General features: G+C 37.4%; 1 protein-coding gene across 1 annotated transcript in view; it reads right to left on the bottom strand.

Annotated features, from left to right (window-relative positions):
* Positions 1–398, bottom strand: part of LOC150109556 (uncharacterized) — a 108,310-nt gene extending 107,912 nt beyond the window's left edge. The window contains exons 1-2 of the mRNA XM_090413570.1: positions 358–398; positions 17–192 (exon numbers count right to left, since the gene is read on the bottom strand). The gene's annotated coding sequence lies outside the window, so the exon portion shown is untranslated. The remainder of the gene's footprint in view (positions 1–16; positions 193–357) is intronic.
* Between the last annotated feature and the right edge of the window lie 20,255 nt (positions 399–20,653).

Here is a 20,653-nt window from a genome sequence, read left to right as displayed (position 1 = left end):
AATGCAGCAAACTTACCTTCGACAACTGCGTTTCAGCGTTCATTGCACATAAATTACGGAATAAGCATATCTGAACTTCTCTGGTGTGTTACATATTCAATTATGTTGACTTTCGTTTCTTGTTGGCAATAAACTGTGACGTGGGTTTGGTATGAATAAAAGAAATCATACCTCTATGCTGATTAGTTAAACCTGCGAAAATTCATAAATTAAAAAGCTAAAGTTAAACAAAATTTGTTGCCATATTAAAGCAGATAAATTAAAAATATGTTTGTAATCATAAACAATACAAAAGAAGGATATAATTCTTTAATGTTGAGGGAGGAAAAACTACTGCATAAAAACGTCTACACTAACATTTGTGTATTAAATTTACTTTAGTGGCCACTGACACATTTCATTGCGCTCACTCATTATATTTTATGTGCATTTAATATCTTTATTAATTCCAAAAACAGCGAATATTACCAACGAGCGAACCAGAATAGCAACGTGTGACCATTTGTCCATGTTGAGTTCGGAATTTTGGACCGCGGAGAATTTCCATTCGCTGAAGGTAATGACGTCACACCTTACAACAGCTGTAGCTATGTCACGTTCATACATGCTGAATGAGTTTTCCAAACAGGAAGAGATGTTGGGCAGATATCAAAGAAAGCGCAGATAGTGCCCATAGTCTTTAAATATAGAGTCGTGTGTCTGTGTGTTTTATCGCACATTAGTGCCATGAGTTGGTTGAAGGTTAAAAATGTGGAACTCTCCCTTAAGACCTATTTCAATCTACTTTAAGCCTCCTATAATCTGGGTGATAGTCACACGCCGGAGTTTAAATTATTATATCACAAAGACATTTATAAACTTGTAAAATAAGTAATAAATAATTTACGTGAAGACTGATGGGACAATTCAAGCTCCACCGGTATCTAGTCAGAGAGAGAGAGAGAGGACCTATCAAAGAAAAATCATCAGCTAACTCCTTTTAAGGAGTAGGCATGCCGTTTAAGCCCTATCTAACTTTCGGGAACTGAGGGGGGCAGTTCAATCTCCAGATGGATGGTGTAAGACTATCTAATTATAAACGACATCCGGTGAAGAGAGACAAGTGCTACCATCTGGTGGTCCTTAACACAGTATATCATTATAACTGAAATCGTGCGAGTCCCACAGTCGATTTTCGTGAGCTTGCAGAAGAAAAACCCAAGTTCAAAAATCAGCTAACGCCTTTTATTCTTTTATATGGAGTATGTGAGGCCATATCTCACTATTGGAGACTGAGGGACAGTTCGATCACCACCAGCACTCAATCAGCGACATCTGGCCGAAGACTACCATCAGGTAACCGCTGAAGAAAAACGGCTGATATAGTGTCGCCATCTCGTGGTCCCTAATTCAACACTATATATATACATACTATCTTAGACGATAAATATTTATTGTCTGAGATAGTGTGAGTTCTACAGCCGATTTTCTAGAGTTTACGGGATGAAAAATCCTCTTGCTCGTGCCAGAGATCGACTAACTCGGGGAACCGGTCAAATTATTCGAAAAATGTCAATATAAACAACAATATAGTCTATGGTGTGAGTAATGACTAGTAATTATTCATTACAAGTCAGTAATTTTGTTCGTGTTCTGAAAAGAAAGGTTCCCCCTATGTTGGCAAGTATTATTAGCTTTGCTATTATTATCAGTACTACTCACTTTTGTACTTTTTCTCCCAAAATTTCCCCAGAGCATTATGTTCGCGATTCATTTCCTTCTCTTCTATTTACATTGCTAATAATGTGTTGTGTTGTAGTAGTCCAAATATGAGCTATTCAGATTCCTCCCTATTTGTTTTACATTGTTTTCAAGAAATCACTAGCTGTGAAAATATGACTGACATGAACCTTATAAGCGTTTGTTACTTATATTTAATCTGCTAACGCCTTTTATTCTCAAAAGGGAGTGTGCGAGGCGCATTTAGTCCTATCTAACTTTTAAACACTGCAGGCAGTCAATCTCCATCACCAGTACACCATCAGAAATAGCTTGACAAACTATCGAGCTGAAACGGCAGCTTGTAAAGAGCATATGGCAAACAACTGATACCATCTCATGGTCACTACCCATAAAAAACTACTGCATAAAAATATATTATTATTATATTATATTATTGCCTGAAACAGTACGGGGTCTATGGTTAATTTTTCTTAAGTTGCAGAATCAAAAACCCAGTTTACTGAGGAAAAAAAAGAATAATAACTTCTGCACCCACTTCTCTATAGAATCGGGTGAGGAAATGCTTATAAAAAGTTAGAAAGACAGCTACTAGAATCGAACTTAGAACGCTGTTTGTTCGGGTAGCATAGTGCTATGATGCAAACAGCTTAATATTTTGGACAAAAAATTAACATCCCAAGTGGTTAGTTAGGGTAGCCTGTGTAGCTCCATGGATGTGGCATTTGTACACCACAGTGCTTGCACGAAGGCGAGTAGAGGAAATTCTTCTAAGCCTTTTTTCGACCGGTTCCCGAGTTAGTCGATCTACAGCACGGGCAAGCGGGTTTTTTCTCCCGGAAATTCGGGTTTTTCGTCCTGTATACTCAAGAAAATCAACCATAGAATCGCATTTTCTTTCAGGCATTAAATATATTGTATTAGAGTTAGGGACCACGAGATGGCTACACTTGTTGAGCCATCTCTCTTCACCGCGTGCCGCTTAATCAGTGATAGCCTTGGCTATTTCTGATTGGGTACCAGTGGAGATTGAATTGCCCACTCAGTCTCCAAAAGTTAGATAGAGCTAAAATGGCTTTGCTTACTTCCTAGACGGGAAAAGAAGGCGTTAGCTGATTTTTTTAGTGGTTCGTTAGTTGAATCGCTAGATATAAAGAATATTGGGGTACCTATCCCTTCTGATGCGCATCTAATATAAATATCCATAGTAAAAAAAAGAAAATCAGCTAACGCTTTTTATTCCCATATAGGGAGTAGGCGAGGCCGTTTTAGCCCTATCTGAGGTGAGCAATTCAATCTCCACTGGCAGCCAATTAGAGATAGCTTGCCCATGGCTATCACCAGCTTAAACGGCCCACAGCGAAGAGACGGCTGCACAGGTAGTTCCCCATGGTCTCTAACCGTAACACATTTTTAATGTATAAAATAGTGTGGGTTCAACCGTCGATTTTCTTGAGATAAAACGCGCTTGCCCGCGCTAAAGACTAACCCAGGAACCGGTCGAAAAAAGTCAGAAAATGTTCCTCCATTCGGCCACTAGACTTGAACTTCAGTCTACCTTCGGCAGTTTAGCGCAAACACCACTTCCACTGAGATACAATTAGTAGATACGATTTTAACACATCTCTTTACCTTTTTTTATCAACCAAATTTAGACATTGATTAATTATCATGGATTAATCAATATTTGAATATCTATTAATGCAAATCGACATCGGTCTGCACTTTGCCAGTGGAAGAATAGTTCGGGCTCTAGTTGATGCGTATTGACGAAAGTACATACATGAATATGTAAGCGACTGCCATTATCTCGTCTTCACATTAACAGCTAGTATAATTGAGTGACTGCCATGTTTATTCTATGATTGATATAAATTAAAGAATGAATATCCACATTTCCTCCTGGAGAAAAAAACGAAATGCCTTTGCCGAAGGCAGAGTAATTCGGAAAGCATCTTAAAAATTTTTAGAAAAAGGAACTGTATCTGGATTTTACAATAGAGTTGTTTACTTTGTAATATTTCGAATAATGTAAGCCAAGCAGTTTAATTGCTCGACACATTAAAATTTCACTGCAGTTTTTCTGTAGTGATTGCGAGTTTTCCAAGCTCATTATGCTATGACAAATCTGTCAAAAATTTACATTTTGGCAGTTGCTGTGCGCAAATGAAAATTATAAAAATTACTTTGGAGAAGAGATCCGGCCACATATTTACAACTATGGTGTAAACATATGGCCGATTTGTGCAGATCTCGTTAAAATGAAGTACATTTCAGTCTGCAGCAAATTTTGTTGGCTTACCTTGCAACACAGCAATATAGTTTACATTTTTAACGTTTTAGTCTAATTGCTAATTGGAAGTACTTCTTGCGCGAATGCTTTTTTAATCTTGTGATTATACTTCCTCGGTTTGCTAGTAAGAACCTAGCCTAAATTTCAGATTTTTGTGTTCTTGTTGCTTTTCATTCGAAACTATCATTTCTCCAAGAGATGATGCACATTAGTGTTATCGTTATCCGTCTTTCTTGGATTATTATTATTATTATTATTTTAACGGTGTCTCCATGGAGTCAAAAGACTCATCGTGGGAGACCCGACATTGACACACTGACCATTATTTACACAATACCTGTCATACCTCTCCTTAAATTCATTCACAGTTGAAGCATTCACAACCAGTTCTGGCAAAGCATTCCACCCATTCACAACCCTTCAAGTAAAAAATCTAGTCCTAACACCCTTGTTAACCACACTCTTACACAATCTCCAGGGATGGCCCCTCGTTCTCTCACATCCTGCATTGGTCTTAAGAATATCATCAGTATCAATCCTGTAAAATCCCTTTAACAATTTAAATACCTCTATCATATCTCCTCTCCTACGTCTATCAGCTAGTTTTTGGAGCCCATAGATCATCAATCTATCTTCATAGGGAACATCCCACACACCTGCAACAATCTTTGTAACCCGCCTCTGAATACTCTCTACCACTTCCGCATCACCAAGATATCCTGGCGACCAGATCTGTGCACAATAGTCCAAATGCGGCCTTATTAAATATTCTAACTTCTCTCTCTCTTTCTGTCATCAAGATCCAATAGACTATATTTTCTCCCCCCACTTAGCTGGTATTTTCGTTTTTGTTCCTCTATGATCGCTACGCGCACACGATTTCTGTTCATACTTCGTTCCTAAGAGTCGATAAATGGCGAACTGCTAAGTATCCTGAGCATTGCCTTTGAATCTCTGCCATGATGCACATTTTTCTATAAAGAAGTAATTATATAGGCAAGTATAGGTTGTTACATAACTTATATAGGATATTATATATACAGATTCTCTAAGACCATTTACGACCACTCGTACTTATGAAGGCCATTCCATTAAACGTGTTATGTTATTTTCGACTCGTGACTCTTCAGGAGCGAATGCTGGTCTTGAAATTCAGGGCTGCTCTTATTATCATTTAGGGAGAGTGAGAGGTGTGATTGAAGTCTGATTTGCGGAATAATGAATTAATGACCGTTTAAAACTATATATTTAGAAATTTATGTAAATTTAATCATACAAATACATCACTTATTTCACAAATGATATTCTATCTTTTTCAATTTAGCTACTTGAATACAAATTCTACTCTACAGTTATTCTTTATGAACTGGTCAATAACAGCGTCATGAAAAGTTGGTTGTAACTTAATTTTACCAAGCAACATGCACACTTGCAAAGGTTGGCTGAAGCTCACTGGCAAGAGCTACGTTGACTGCGCATGGCCTGTGTTTAAGACGACGTGAAGGGATTGGAAATAGCTATGTGCGTGCATGAATTCACAGTGCTGCAGCTGCGGGGACCTGGAAGCTCCTACAACCGAGCAAGCCAAGGTAGTTTTGACTAGACGAGCACGCATCGGCCTTCGATACACAACGCAAAGCTCAACTATTGCCGCGCAAGTTAAGACGTCTTCTGTCTACAAAAATAAAAGCCTAAATGGAATGTTTATAAATGCATGTATTTATTAACAAATAAATATTACTGCTTTCTCAATTAACGAGCTTTCATAGCAAGCATGGAGAATTTGCCCCTGTGACTCTTGCTCATATCGCTCTATACGCCATCCGATAACACATGGGCTCGGCACACTGCCTCAAGGAGGACACGTTTGTTATTGTTTGGATATCAGGCTACTAAATGGTAGCCGACACATGGTAGCTATGTGTTTGTTAGCATTTTTTATCAATTTCATTTATAAAACTTTTTCGTTTTGTATTCACAGTATATTCATGTTTCATCATTTATTACAGTAAATCAATTTTATGTTATAATTTTTTCACTGGATAATTTAACTATAAACAAAGAGTAAAATTAATTAAAATATAATAAAATAGACTTTTTTTTAATCCTTGTGATTAATACAGTATATACTCGTACTGATTTATGACTTGCGACCATATCGCCTCGAGCTAAGGAAAATATTTGATCCTTTACCAGCATTACTTATTTATTTTATATAACTAATCTTCAAAACAGATTTGTTGACAGGTTTTTTCAAACTTGGATCGTAGGAAGGAAATGTACGTACCTGGATTAGCATTCACCGTTTTGAAAATATCAAATGAAAGAAAACATTTAAACCTGAACATAAAGCACGGAACACATCTGGCCTTGGATATATATAAAAAAAAAAAAAAACAACTAACACCTTTTATTCCCTAATAGGGAGTAGGCGAGGCCTTTATACCCTATCTAGCTTTTGGAGACTGAGTGGACAGTTCAATCTCCACCGGTAGCCAATCAGAGATAGCTGGCCCATGTCTATCACTAATTATAGCAGCCGCCGATGAAGAGGCTGGCAAACAAGTATATATCCTGTTCATTTTTTAATTGTAACTTATATTTATTTTCTCTCCTGGAATGAGAAGACTGAAAGTACGCAAATACAAATATCGTAATGGAAACATTACTCAACATATGTGTAAAGGGTTCTGCCCGATTGTTGTGGATAGTAGAAACAGAATTTCGGCTACCGGTCTGGAATGTTTTATTTAACACGATATACTTTTAAATATGAGCACGAGATGGCGCTTTAAACTTTAGATGAAATAAGTGAAGTAAACAAGTTTAAAAGTTTTGTTATATGAGTATTAGGGTTACGTTTTATATTCTGTATTACAACTTTATTTTTGTGATTATTATTAATATTCAATAAAGGTAAGTGTATCTAACTTACAACATGCGCTGTCTAAATAAGTGCGATTTGTGCCTATTTTAATATGAAATGCCAGCTTCTTGTGAATATGATGTTGATGTATTGGTTTGCAGTCGATGCAAAACTTTGGAAAATTAAATGAAAAATCAATTCATTTGTTATTATTATGTAATGATACAATGACTATTACTGAGATTAGTCAGATATGCTGCAGATGTGTATATATTGTGCATATGGATGTTATATATATTTTGCGGTCAAGTAAAAGTGCGTTAAAGAATATGTAAACAAACTTCGCCAACAACGTGGATTGGCTTCGCAAGTGGCACAATTGTTTTGTAGTATTAAGACGCTTAAAGACATCAGCTTTGTATATTCGTATGGCACAGTCGTAAGCAAACTAAATATTGATGTTCATTCACCCTGGTCTAGATTTTTAGAGATCTTAGTTTTTTTTTTTTTTTTCAATAATCGAATAACAATATCGATTAGTATATTAACTATGATAATTGTAAACCAAACATTAAGGCTGCTGGAGATTATTTACCGCGATATGATTTTGTAAGCCAAGGGTATAAGAATGTTATAAGTACAGTTTCATTACTTCAAGTATTAGCAGCTATTGATAATTTCATGAATTAAAAAAAATTCATATTACGAAGATAGTAAGGAAAATTCAGGGAACATTGCCAGCAGATATATAAGGCAGCAATGGTTCTATTGTATAAGTTCCTGATTAGTTCAGTTAAGATCCAGATTAGTCTACCCTCGGATCGTCACCATGATTTGGTATGGATGAAAAAAACTTCAGAGAGAGTACTACAAAGCAAGTGACAAAAAAGGAAAAAAAAAGTGATTTCATAACTGTGGAAAAGACTGCCAAAAACTTTCTTGGCAGAAGTGAGATTCGAGCCCATGCCTATGAAGAGAGTGGTGCCTTAATATCGACCATACCGACATAATATGCCACCATACCGACCCAAGGATATCTACAAGGATTTGCTAATGAGATTCAAACTCAGGTCTTTTCAACAATAGGACTCTGAAATCAACTGGACTATGGAGGCTCATTTTGATTGATACAAACAATTTTGGGCATTAAAGATACCAAGAAATTATATACTTGGTTTAATCCATTATCCAAGTGCAAGCAAACAAAGTTTGCACTTGAAGTATCTTTCAGGATTGGGGCAGCTCGTCGAAATCAGTCACTGCCCAGACCAATTTCGACCTTTATTGAGATCTCATCAGTGGGAGCTAGACCCTGAGGTGGTGATATTAAGATCTTTCCAGAGTATTTTAATAATAAAATGTGACACCTTTTGGCAACTCATATAGGAAAATATGACTTCTCCATTACTTCCATCTTAGTATCACCACCTCTGGGTCTTGGCTACCACTGATATGTGCTTTTGCGCAGAAGTGGTTGCTTTCCCTGAGATGCGAGAGGCTCTGCTCGGGGATAGGTTTTTGCCTGTGTCTGAGTGGTGCTACTGCTGAGATTATGGCTCTGCTTGGTGGTGGAGTGAGCCTGTCACTGAGTGGAACCACCGCTCAGTTGGACGGTCACTCGTAGGGAGTGGTCTGGGGGACGGACCACCTAATTTTTGGAGAGGTCTTCACTTAAACAGCACCTCAATAAAGGTCGAAACTGGTCTGGGCAGTGACCCTTCCCCCAATGCATAGAATTATACATGTCCACAAGGAGATGTGCTTTGCATTATGGGATACTAAGGCAAGTGATGAGAAGTTATACTACCTTTGCCATGAGTTGCCCCAGTCCTGAAGATACTTCAGGTGCAAACTTTGTTTGCTTACACTTGGATAATGAATATAATTTCTTGGTATCTTTAATTTATAATATAACCAAGTAAAAAATTTTCAACGACTACTTTTAGCCATTGTTACAGTCTCCATGATAATATTTTTTCTCTTCAGTTCTGTCAAACTATTTTATAGAACATTTCAAATGGCAATTATTATTCATAATTTTTCCTTTATTGCTCATTGTTCTGTTGGTGACATTTATATATGTGCTCTTAGCATATACAAATAAAAATGCAAAAACAGCTGATATTATTATGATCATCATCAGAAAGCCTCCATTAAGTCATTTGCATCATGCAAGGTTCCCCTCTAGATCCAGCAAAGTTTATAATACCACACCTTAAAATTGCTTGCTGTTTGCACATGCACCACCCTCTGTCATTGCTTTCACACATCTGCTATTCTTGATACAAAATCTACATCTTAGCACTCCTTTGCACAACTTCCAGGAATGGCTCTTTGTTCATTCCTTTTGAAAAATCTTCCTCTTAACAGTTTATATGTCCAAGTCATATCATCCTCCTCCTCCTCCTCTCTCTCAATCTCTTGTCCATCAGGTTCAGCAGAACAGATGCTGTTGATTTATCCTCATAACCAGTGTTCTGCTACATTAATATCATTTTTGTTTCCTGCTTTTTATGTTTTCTAAAGTTTCTTCATACTCTTCAAATTCAGGTGACTAGGTCTGAGTGCGTCTGTGTATGAACCATGAGTTTTCACATCATTCATGGTCTGTTTAAAACAGTACAGCTTCATGCCACTGGATGTGACATCATTATAGCAACTTACATGCCATCAATAGGAAGATTAAAAGCTGTAATGCACCATCTTGCAAAATAAAAGGAAATGTTATTATTATGATTCAGGCCTCCATGGAATCAAAAGACTCATTGCAGGAGGTCCTTCCTAGAAAACACAGTCTATCTTACCACTCCTTGAACATTCGTGCTCTCACCACGCTATCAGGCAGTGCATTCCACGGTTCAACCACCCTCCATGCAAAGAAACCACTCCTCACCCTCTTGCTCACAGCTTCCTTTCGTAACTTCCAGGGATGGCCCCTTGTCTTCGCTCCTTCCCTCCCCCATTCCACCAAGTGAAAGAACTCCCCAGTGTCAACCCTGTAACTACCACTCAATAGTTTAAAAGTCTCAATCATATCACGTCTCCTTCTATCTACTAAACTCTGCTGTCCACATTCCCTCAGCCGATCCTCATAACCAACATTGTATAGTCCTGAAACCATCTTTGTTATCTGCCTCTGTACCCTTTCACAGTTAATTTATTCCCTTCAAATCCTGGGGGACCAAATTTGAGAACAATAGTCCAAGTGTGGTCTGATCAGGGCTTTATACAATGGAATAATGACTGCTTTATCTCTGCAGGTCAGCATCCTTCTCAGTATTGCAGCAATACTCTGGGTTACATTCACCACCTTTGTAATATGTTCCCTGAATTTCAGGTTTCTATCAATCATCACCCCCAGATCTCTTGTCTCCCCTACTTCCTCCAACAGAGCATGCTGCAATACTGAGAAGTGAATTTTGCTGCATTCAACTGATATTCCAATTCATTTACCCATCTATCCAGTTTATTCAAATCCTCTTGCAGGGCTGCCACATCTACACTATTACTAATAACCCTTCCTAGCTTGACATCATCAGCAAACAACTGAATAACCCATCCCCTTGCAATCCATTGGCAATGTCATTGATATGAAGGTTAAACAGTACAGGTCCCAGTACTGAACCATGTGTGATCCCATTTGTAACCTTCTGCCTCCTTGATATTGCCCCACCATACACAGCTCTCTGATACCTATCACACAGCCAATCCTGAATCCCATATCTAAACCCATGTGCTGCAACTTAAGTGTCAGCATATCATGTGGTACCCTATCAAATGCCTTTGCAAAATCCAAAAAAATGGCAGTATATGCCTTTCCCTCATCAACTGCTCTTGTCACTTTATTATCAAAGGCAATCATATTACTAAAGCAAGAGCACCCCTTAACAAATCCATGTTGATTCTCACAGATAACACTTTCTGGTGATTAGTTTACGGAATTAACCACGCATATAAAGTATATTAATTAAAGGTAACTTTAATGAATAACTTCTATATTTCGACAATGTCACATTGCCATCTTCAGGAACATAAAGATATGGTATGTGCATGCAGGCAAAAAATAATTCATCGCAGCAAGTTTAAATATGAAAGATTATTCAAAGAATCTTCAGCAGCTCTAAAAAACGTTCCTAACCTCAACAAATTTGGGTGCATGAAACTACCCCAAATTTGGGAGACTTACATTATGAGAACTTCAGCCCAACTGCCAAGACTACCAAATTAGCCCGCCAGAGGGCACCATTAGGACTTTAGGAACAATATTAGTTTCTTGCTTTCTTCCTCATTTGCTTTGTGTTAGCGCCTGCGTGCACATACCATATCTTTATGTTCCTGAAGATGGCAATGTGACGTTGCCGAAATATAGAAGTTATTCATTAAAGTTACCTTTAATTAATATACTTTATATGCGTTGTTAATTCCGTAAACTAATCACCAGTTATGTCTGACCAACGTATAAGCCTTGCTACTAGATAACACTTTCATCTGCCCAATGCTGTATATGGTTCCTAACTAATCTTTCCAAGATCTTAACATCTGCTGATGAAACATAAACTGGTCTATAATTTGACACTGCCAGTCTGCTACCACCCTTATTCAACGGCACTATCTTGCCTTCTTGCCATTCCTTGGGTACCTTTCCCATAGCAACTCTTTCATTGAAAAGCCATGTCAACGGAGCTGTGTTCTTTAGCACATTCTCTAAAAACTTGTGGCGGAGGAATTCCATTCAGTTCCATAGCTTTATTGATATTCAGGATACTCAGTATTGGAAATGCATTTTCTTCTTGCATCTCAACCTCGAACCTGTCCTATTCCTATAGTATTAAAACTCCAGGATGAAATACTCCAATAAAGTGTTCTTTGAACAACTCCTCTATGTCCTCTGCATCAGTCACTCTATTCCCATTTTTATCCAACAATGTCATTCTTCCACAATCATTTCTCCTTCTACTGGCCACATAGCTAAAAAAATTCCCTAGGATTTTCTTTGGATCTTAGTGCGACTCTCTTCTCATATTCTAGTTTTGCCTTCCTTACCATACTAGTCACTCTCCTGGCCTGAGTCTTATATTCTTTATGCATCTGCTCTCCACCCCTTTCCTTGTATCTCTTCCATAACCTCTTTTTCACCTGAAGTTCCTGTTTGATATTGTTTGTCATCCACTTTACACCAAATTGTGTCCTCTTTTCACTAGTGGAATACATCTTACTATTGTTGCTAACAAATATTCCTTCATAATTTCTCAAGCACTAATGATATCTCACCCTTCCAATTCCTCCCTCATGGAACTGCCCCAAGTTGATATCTGAGACTATTATAATGACCCGCCTTAGAATTCCACATATATTCCCTTCTCTTTGATACTCCTGCATGTCTATTCATTTTTCCAAGTCAAAACCACATGTTCACTCTCTCCAACTGGAGGAAGAGATGGCCATCTCAGTTATAATTAGCTCTTCTGATGCTATGACCAAATCCAAAACTCTTGAAACTCGTGTTCCTTCTGTTACATGTTGCTTAAGACATTTGACCCTCAAGAATTCTAGATATTCCATTTCCTTATTACTATGTGCATTTTTCTCTTCCCAATTTATGCTGCCATAGTTAAAATCTCCCATAACAATCATTCTTCTTGCACTTGCCAAGCTCAACTGTCTAAACGCTCTTCACCCCTCTGTGACCCTTGGCTTGTAGCAGCACCTCACTAAATATCCTGTCTTGTCCACCTCTGTGCAGATTTTTGTTTTCTTTTAGCAGGTTATATTTTTCCTGCTTTTCTTTGGGGTTTTTGAAGTTACTTTGTCGTAATATTTTTATTGAGCTCTTGTTTGCAATGAATGGTTTGTTAAGATTATGTTTGTTTGTGTTGTGTTAGGGTTTATTTTTTATGATTCCTGTGGCATCATCATCAGGAGGGCATGTGTGTTGGCAATTTGTGAGGGAAAGTGTGTATAGTAGTGTTTTGAAGTTGGGTGGATGTGTTGTTGGAAGTGAAGACCAGAGTGAGTGGGTGGGTGGGTATTTTCAGATGAAAATGGTGGGTGTAGGCACATTGTGTTGATCACACCTGTGACGTCATTTCTGGCAATGTGCCTGCAGGACAGATGTATTTTTTGGCTGTTTTTGAGCTGAGGAGGTATGTTTTGGGAGGTAGCAGCCATGGTGGGAAGTTTCCACCATGGCTGCTACTTTTTGAACATGGCTGCCCTCCCCCCCATTTCCACCTGATGAACATTTTCACTGTTCATGAGGTGGAAATGGGAGGGGGGTTTCAGGTGGAGGAATGGTGTGACAGCATCCTTTTGATGTCACTTCTGGCAATATGGGTAGGTATTTTTAGGTGAAAATGGTAGGTGTGGACACATTGTGTTGATCACACCTGTAGCATCACTTCTGGCAATGTGCTCGCAGGGTAGGTGTATTTTTTGCTGTTTTTGAGCTGAGGAGGATGTGTTGTGAGCAGGTGGAAATGGGTGGGGTGTTTCAGGTGGAGGAATGGTATGGTGGCATCCCTATGATGTCATTTCTGGCAATATATGCACAGGAGGTGAGTGGATTTACCCTAGTCTCTGAGAGCCACAGGTGTTTGGTTCTTGTTAGCTGCTGCATTTGTGTTGTTTTTTGTTTGTGGTTGGTTAACTCTCTGAGAAATTGCCCTCAGAGAGCTAACCTGACCATTTAGTCGGTGAAACGAACAAATCGCCATCTCAACACAGACAAAAATATGGAAAAATTAGTACCATAAATGCCGCAGCCAACATGAACCAACCACTAGTACATTTCCAGATTTGTTGTTTTCTGTACATTTGGAGTGTTATGGTTTCACAATGAACTAATGTGCCATTAGTTTCAATGGCACATTGCACATTTACAGAAATTTGATATAAATGAAGACGTTACCTGTTAAATCTTCATGAATGATGAAGTTATCAGCCATTGTAATAGAAGAATATACAAAATGCAGTATAACTTATTAGTTTCACTGTTCATCAGCAAGAATAATGATGTTTTTCAATTTTATTTTCATGTTTTTATTACTAGAATTTGCATAATGTAAACAATGCAAAGTATAGTTAGAAATAAACTTAGAGAACTTTTAATTTCTTTGCTGCAAAGAAAAACATTAGTAATATATGACCTTTATTATATTATCTTTAAAGATATCTTTAAAGATACCTGTGGCATAACTATAAACAGTAAAATTACATGATGACACAGTAATAAATAATAATATAATAATGTTATTATTACGTAACACCTCCAGGGAGTCCAAAGACTCATCGAGGGAAGTCACCTACTCTACAACTCTCTGTCTCTACCACTCAATCCACCAACTACAAACTACAGATATTTCATATTAAAAATAACAGTATGTCATCAATATGTAAGAAAAAACAAGTAAATCAAAGAACAGGAATACAAGGTACATACAACAATCACTTTACCAATTAAACACGGTTGTTGTGAGCTTGAAATTAATAAATAGATGGTATTAAAACTATTTCTGATATTTACATAAAATGAGACTTCCCCAAACTTTCGGCAGAGAGACAACCATTTGTTCCTATTCAGGGTTAGGCCACTGTAAAAGGACTTCACAACGTTCTTTGAAAGGCATTCATATTTAAAACTGCTTCTATGGAGAAGATGATCTTCATCCCACTAGATACTCTGCCAGATCAGACTTTTGAGTTTTCACATATTCATTGTAGTACTAATGTTAATTTATTCTTTTTTCCATAGAACTCTGTGGAAAAGTCTGTCCAAAGTATGTCAAATTATATTCACAAGGAATTTGGTAAACACCAGCTAAAGATAGAAGCAACAGTTTGCCCTTTGTAGATGTGAAATTTTGTTGATAGGAAAATATGTGAGAGTAAACTGATACTTCTTCAAAATTTTGCCAATAGTTTCAGAGATAACAAATATATAAGTGATTAGAATCCTACGGTCTGTTGAAGAATCCTTAGGTTTTGGAACACAGGAGTCAGTTATCTGCTGGATTTGATAAGGGTTGTAACCATTCGGTTCCATTAAAGTTTGGATAGTGAGTTCTTGTTGTAAGCTTGAGAGAGAGAGGATCACACATTATGTGCTCTATTAATTGACTGGATCAGAGATAGATGTAGAAAGTTTTTCTCACTTATTTATAAAGTAAATTATGCTTGCCAAGAAATTATATTCTTGTTTAATCCTTAAGCACTAATCTTCTCATAATTCTCAAATGGGGTGAGATAATATACTGAATTTCACAGTCCTATCTTATTTCTTGTAAGTCTTCCCTCCTATTTTTTTGTAACAGCATTTAAGGGCTTTTCATGTTTGTAAATTAGTGTATAAATCAGTTTGTATTGTGGCATTCCTCATGTTGTGGGACAAGAATATTGAAATGAAGATGTTCTTTAACAAATCCATGTTGGTCTCCATAAATATCATCCTCTTCTTTGCAGTTCTATATGGAACTTTCACAATTTTTTTTAAAATCTTATCAACCATAGAAGAAATAACTTTACCTAGTCTAGCCTTTAAATGCTGTTACAACTTGAACAGCCCATAAACCTTTAATCTATCACGAAATCATTTACAGCTTTCAGCACATACAAACCACATGTATAATGTGCATATAACACAGTATTTGAAAAAATGTTCCCATTTTGCTTTCACGCATGCCAGAAGTCTATGAGGCTACACATCGATGGTGGCACACACACACAACATCCAGTGAAAACACTGCTACTGCTCGCTCCAAATCCACCTTCAGGTTAGCAATGCTGGGGTGTCGTTTCTTTCAGGCTACTCCCTCCAGCTCCAGCCACAATTTGAAGTCCAGCAGATTCAGATGGCCAATCAGATGGTGATATGTGGTTGGGCACATTCACCTCCAACCACTGTTGTGTGGTCCTTGCCACACAATATTCACTTGATATTTTAAGGATACTTGTGACATAAAGATCAAATTCCCTGCAACTCTGATCTCTCCTATTTTGGACAAACTGGATGCTCTCTTGAAAAAAGAATCCAAGAACATCAATCTTCCATTCATCACAACAAACCTGAAAAATCTGGATTGGCTCAGCACGGGATTGAAACTAACCACAACATCCTTTGGTCAAAAACTCGCTTCGTACATAGATCCCACTATAAATTTGAACGTTTATTCAAAGAAAGCGTAGAGGCATTACTCCATCGTCCTAACCTGAATCGGAATGACTGTATATCTGTATCAAAAATCTGGGAAAGTCTAATCAGGATAACTCATTAATTCATATTAATTTTCATCATCATCATCAAATTCCTGCCATGTACCCTCAAGGGGTGTGCAGGATATGACAGTGCTGCATGAAAAATTTACATCATTACTAACTTCCTATCTACAATTTTCCTCCAAATCAGTCTGTTACTTGTCAAGACTCCAACATTATCAGATCTTATATTTCTATCGTCTAAGGCACTTTGTACCGTATCAATCCACCTATATCTTGGTCTTCCTCTGGGTCGTTTTCCTGCCAACCTGGCAGAGAACACCTTGTTTTGCTAATCTTTCCTCCCCCATTCTATTTAAGTGACCATACCACCTGAGATTAGCTCTGCTAACGCATTCCTGGATGCTGACAATGTCAAGTTCTTTCCTAATATCCTCATTTTTAATATGATATTGCCATTGATGCCATCTGTTCATGCCTCTAATCTTTCTCAGGACTCTCATATCTGCAGTCTCTAGTCTTTGGTCAAGTGTTTTACTTCTGACCCAGCTCTCAGATCCATAAGTTAAAACTGGTTTGAACACTGTCTTGTATACAGTGTTCAAACTTGTATACACTGTCTTGTATACAGTGTTCGACTAATTTCTCTCTTATTCCATATGAATTTATTCAATTGACTTCCCACCATACCAGCTTTGCTGATTCTGTTGTCTATTTCTGTATTTAATTTACCATCTTCAGTAAAAACCGTGCCTAAGTAACTGAAATGTTGTACTTGTTCCACAGGTTCTCCATTCACAACACAGTTGACATTTTCAATGATTCTGCCTATTTTCATTGTCTTTGTCTTTTTATTGCTGACCTTCATACCACATCTATTACAACAGCTATTCAATTTAGTCAGAGAATCTTAGCGGATTTATTTAGAAGTATAACATCATCCGCATAAAGCAAAGAGCTGACATTAACATCTCCAATTTTGATATCAGGTTTAATATCACTTTCCTTCATAATGTGATCCATATAGATAATGAATAACTGAGGGGATAATGTACATCCTTGTCTCACACCAGATTTAACATTAAACCATCTTCCTGTACTTCCTTCAATTCTAACTGCTGACTTACAACTCAAATAAAGACTAAGTATTGCTTGATATAATGTCCCATTGACACCATATAACTGCAGCGTATTGAATAGCTTCTCTCTTGGCACTTTGTCATATGCCTTTTCCAAATCGACAAAACTTAAATACAGATCTTTGTTATATTCCCATGCTTTCTCGACTATTTGTCGTAAAGTGAAGATCTGATCCTGACAGCCTCTATTTGGCCTGAATCCAGCTTGTTCTTCACAAATTCACATTAATTTTATGTTATTTAATATTATTAATTAATATATTTATTTCAATCATGTCTTTGCTTAATATTCCCTTTCATACTTAGTGATATAACATCACACGGCTTGTTCTATTTTTAAATGATCTATTGTTAGTATTCCACCTTGTATTTTTTAAAACTGTGTCTTGTACTGCCACTGAAGATGGTCTGCAATTTTCAGACCGAAATATTTGGCTAATTAAATATCTTTCTTGTATTTACGTGGTTATATTATTCAATTTTCACTTGGCTATACTATAAATCAAAGATTTATAGTATAACCAAGTGAAAAAAATTTTCAACATCTGTCTCTTCATGATCAAACTTTGTTTGTTTAAACTTGGATAAAGGATGAAACCAAGAATATAATTTCTTGGCATCTTTAATTTATAGTATGATGATGATCAGCCTGCCTCCCACAATGGGGCTGATGATCAGCCCCATTGTGAGAGGGTTGGGTCTACTTCTCCCATGGTGACCCAGTTCATCTTGGGAGAGTGTATATATACTTGGATGAATGAATGTATGAAGGTGGAAGACAATCACAAACATCCATGCCTAAGCGGGATTCGAACCTGCAGCCTCTTGGCTGGAGAGTGGATACGCTAATCACTCGGCCAATTAGGCCGACAATTTGTAGTATAACCAAGTGGAAATTAACATCTATCTTTGGGATTAACTTTGGCCTGTACTGCTAATTTCCTTTCATATTCTGCTTTTGCCTTTCTTACCACACTGGTTAACCTTCTGGCCTCTGCTTTGTACTGCTCATGTGCTTGCTGATCACGTTTCTCCTTAAATTCCCTCCACAAATTTATCTTTTTGTAGCTTCAGACTTAATGATGCTATTCATCCATGTATGATATTCTCCTGACTCTAGGTATGCAGTCTGCTGTTGCTTCCCTCAAACACTCCATTCCCATGCCCTTGCAGTTTCACATTCCATAGCACTGATCTAAGATCTCCTAAGCTTGTCATGCTCACCAGCCTTGTAATTTCACATATAAAAATGTGCTGTTTTCACTGGCCTGCAGTTGGACTCCTACTCTTTTTGGTTGCAGTTCATTGGCTATCATCAATAAAACTCCTTCCCTTTCTCTCTATCCTCCCTGAACACACTATACCTTTCACATTCTATCCCACTAATGACAGTAGCCTTTGGCCAGGATACTAACCAATGCCAAAAACTCCTCCTCCTCTGTGTTCCAGATGCTACTGGCATTAGTGTACATCAAGACTCACTGCTATCCTTACACTTTATACTAACTATCCCATTCTGGTTTGTTGCTGGAACTGTCAGAGTTTATTGGGGAAAGTTGGTCAACCATTGCCAAGAACAGAGAAAGGAGGAAAGAACTGGAGGAGGCCTTTGTCCAGCAGTGGACAGAAAATGGCTGAAAAGAATAAAGACGAATAAGTACTAACTAGACATTTTATGCACATTCTTACACTCATGATAAAAGTTTAATGGAGTGAAACAGCACTAGAAAATTACTTAAAATGGTATTTAATGCTTAACACATGGATTCTCACATTCAGCTGCTGCAGTGGTATCGTATCTGTGTACTTGCTCAACAGCTTCTCCTGAAAAGTTCCAGTTTCCCTGATTTTGCACATCCACTTTCACTTTATTCAGAGCACTTTTTCCAGACTTTGAACATCAAACCCATTTAGATTTTGTATTTTCAACAAAGCTGGTATGATAAGAAGTCAATTGAATAAATTCATATGGAATAAGAGAGAAATTAGTCGGAACACTAAATTAGCTGTGTACAAGACGATGTTCAAACCAGTTTTAACATATGGATCTGAGAGCAGGGTCAGAAGTAAAACACTTGACCAAAGACTAAAGACCGCAGATATGAGAGTCCTGAGAAAGATTAGAGGTGTGAACAGATGGCATTGATGGCAATATCATATTAATAGCGAGGATATTAGGAAAGAACTTGATATTGTCAGCATCCAGGAATGCATTAGCAGAGCTAATCTCATGTGGTATGGTCACTTAAACCGAATGGGCAAGGAAAGATTAGCAAAACAAGTGTTCTCTGCCAGGTTGGCAGGAAAACGACCCAGAGGAAGACCAAGATATAGGTGGATTGATATGGTAAAATGTGCCTTAGACGATAGAAATATAAGATCTGATAATGTTGGAGTCTTGACAAGTAACAGACTGATTTGGAGGAAAATTGTAGATAGGAAGTTAGTAATGATGTAAATTTTTCATGTAGTACTATCATATCCTGTACACCCTCTTGAGGGTACATGGCAGGAATTTGATGATGACCCATTCAGATGCAAAATTCAGACACTAATGATAGGGCAGGAGAGAACTAAGGATCACTCTTGGAAGTTGTGTGAGGAAATTGATTTTTGCTTTTAGAGTTGTGAATGAATGGAGTTGTTTGTCAGAAGTGATTGAGTACTTTATCAGTGAATGAGTGTTTAAAGAGGATATGATAGGCATTCTGTGAATAATGATTAATGTGGGCCTCTTCCAGTGAATCTTTGAACCCCACTTTTACTTTCATCAGATTCATGTAAAATGGAGGAGCACATGAATCATCCACAATGCCAAACAGTGGTTTGATTTTCAATTCATAATGCAATGTCTCATGTGCTCCTCCTCTAGTTGGCTAATACGTATTCATTTTAAATGAATCTGATGTAACTGCTTGTGTGTATTATTGCAAGTTTGCAGCTGTAGTGTGGTTTGTTTGACCAATAGTTTTAACCATCTATCCTGTCATAACAGATTTTTCCATCATGCAAAATATGAATGCAAAAGTGCAATATTAAAATTAAAATACTATTGAGATGTGAGATACGATTGATTATTATGGATATGAAGTTTAAGATAGTTGATGTATTGCTTCCATCATGGCCAGTTGGTTGGTTAAATCAGTTGTTATTCTGCCTGAATTAGAACACACAAGCATCTCCAAAGAATCCATTAAGGGAACTTGACTCAGTAGGCAGTGGCATTTTTCTCTACTGAGGCAAATGGCACTGCCTTCCTACTGAATTGTGATATATGAACAGTTCATTTAAGTTCATTGTTTTTCTCAGGCATGCAGCTTTCTCAGTAACTTAATGTAGATCCATGATTATCTTATGCTTTCCTTTCCTTTCCTTTTATTTATTTATTTATTTTTTTCACTGTAGGAAAGAGAAGAATGAGACCTA

This window comes from Typopeltis vanoorti, chromosome 2, assembly GCF_054136105.1.
Source record: "Typopeltis vanoorti isolate ZY-2024b chromosome 2, IOZ_Tvanoo_1.0, whole genome shotgun sequence".
NCBI classification, from domain to species: domain Eukaryota; kingdom Metazoa; phylum Arthropoda; class Arachnida; order Uropygi; family Thelyphonidae; genus Typopeltis; species Typopeltis vanoorti.
This window is presented reverse-complemented; position numbering and strand designations above follow the sequence as displayed.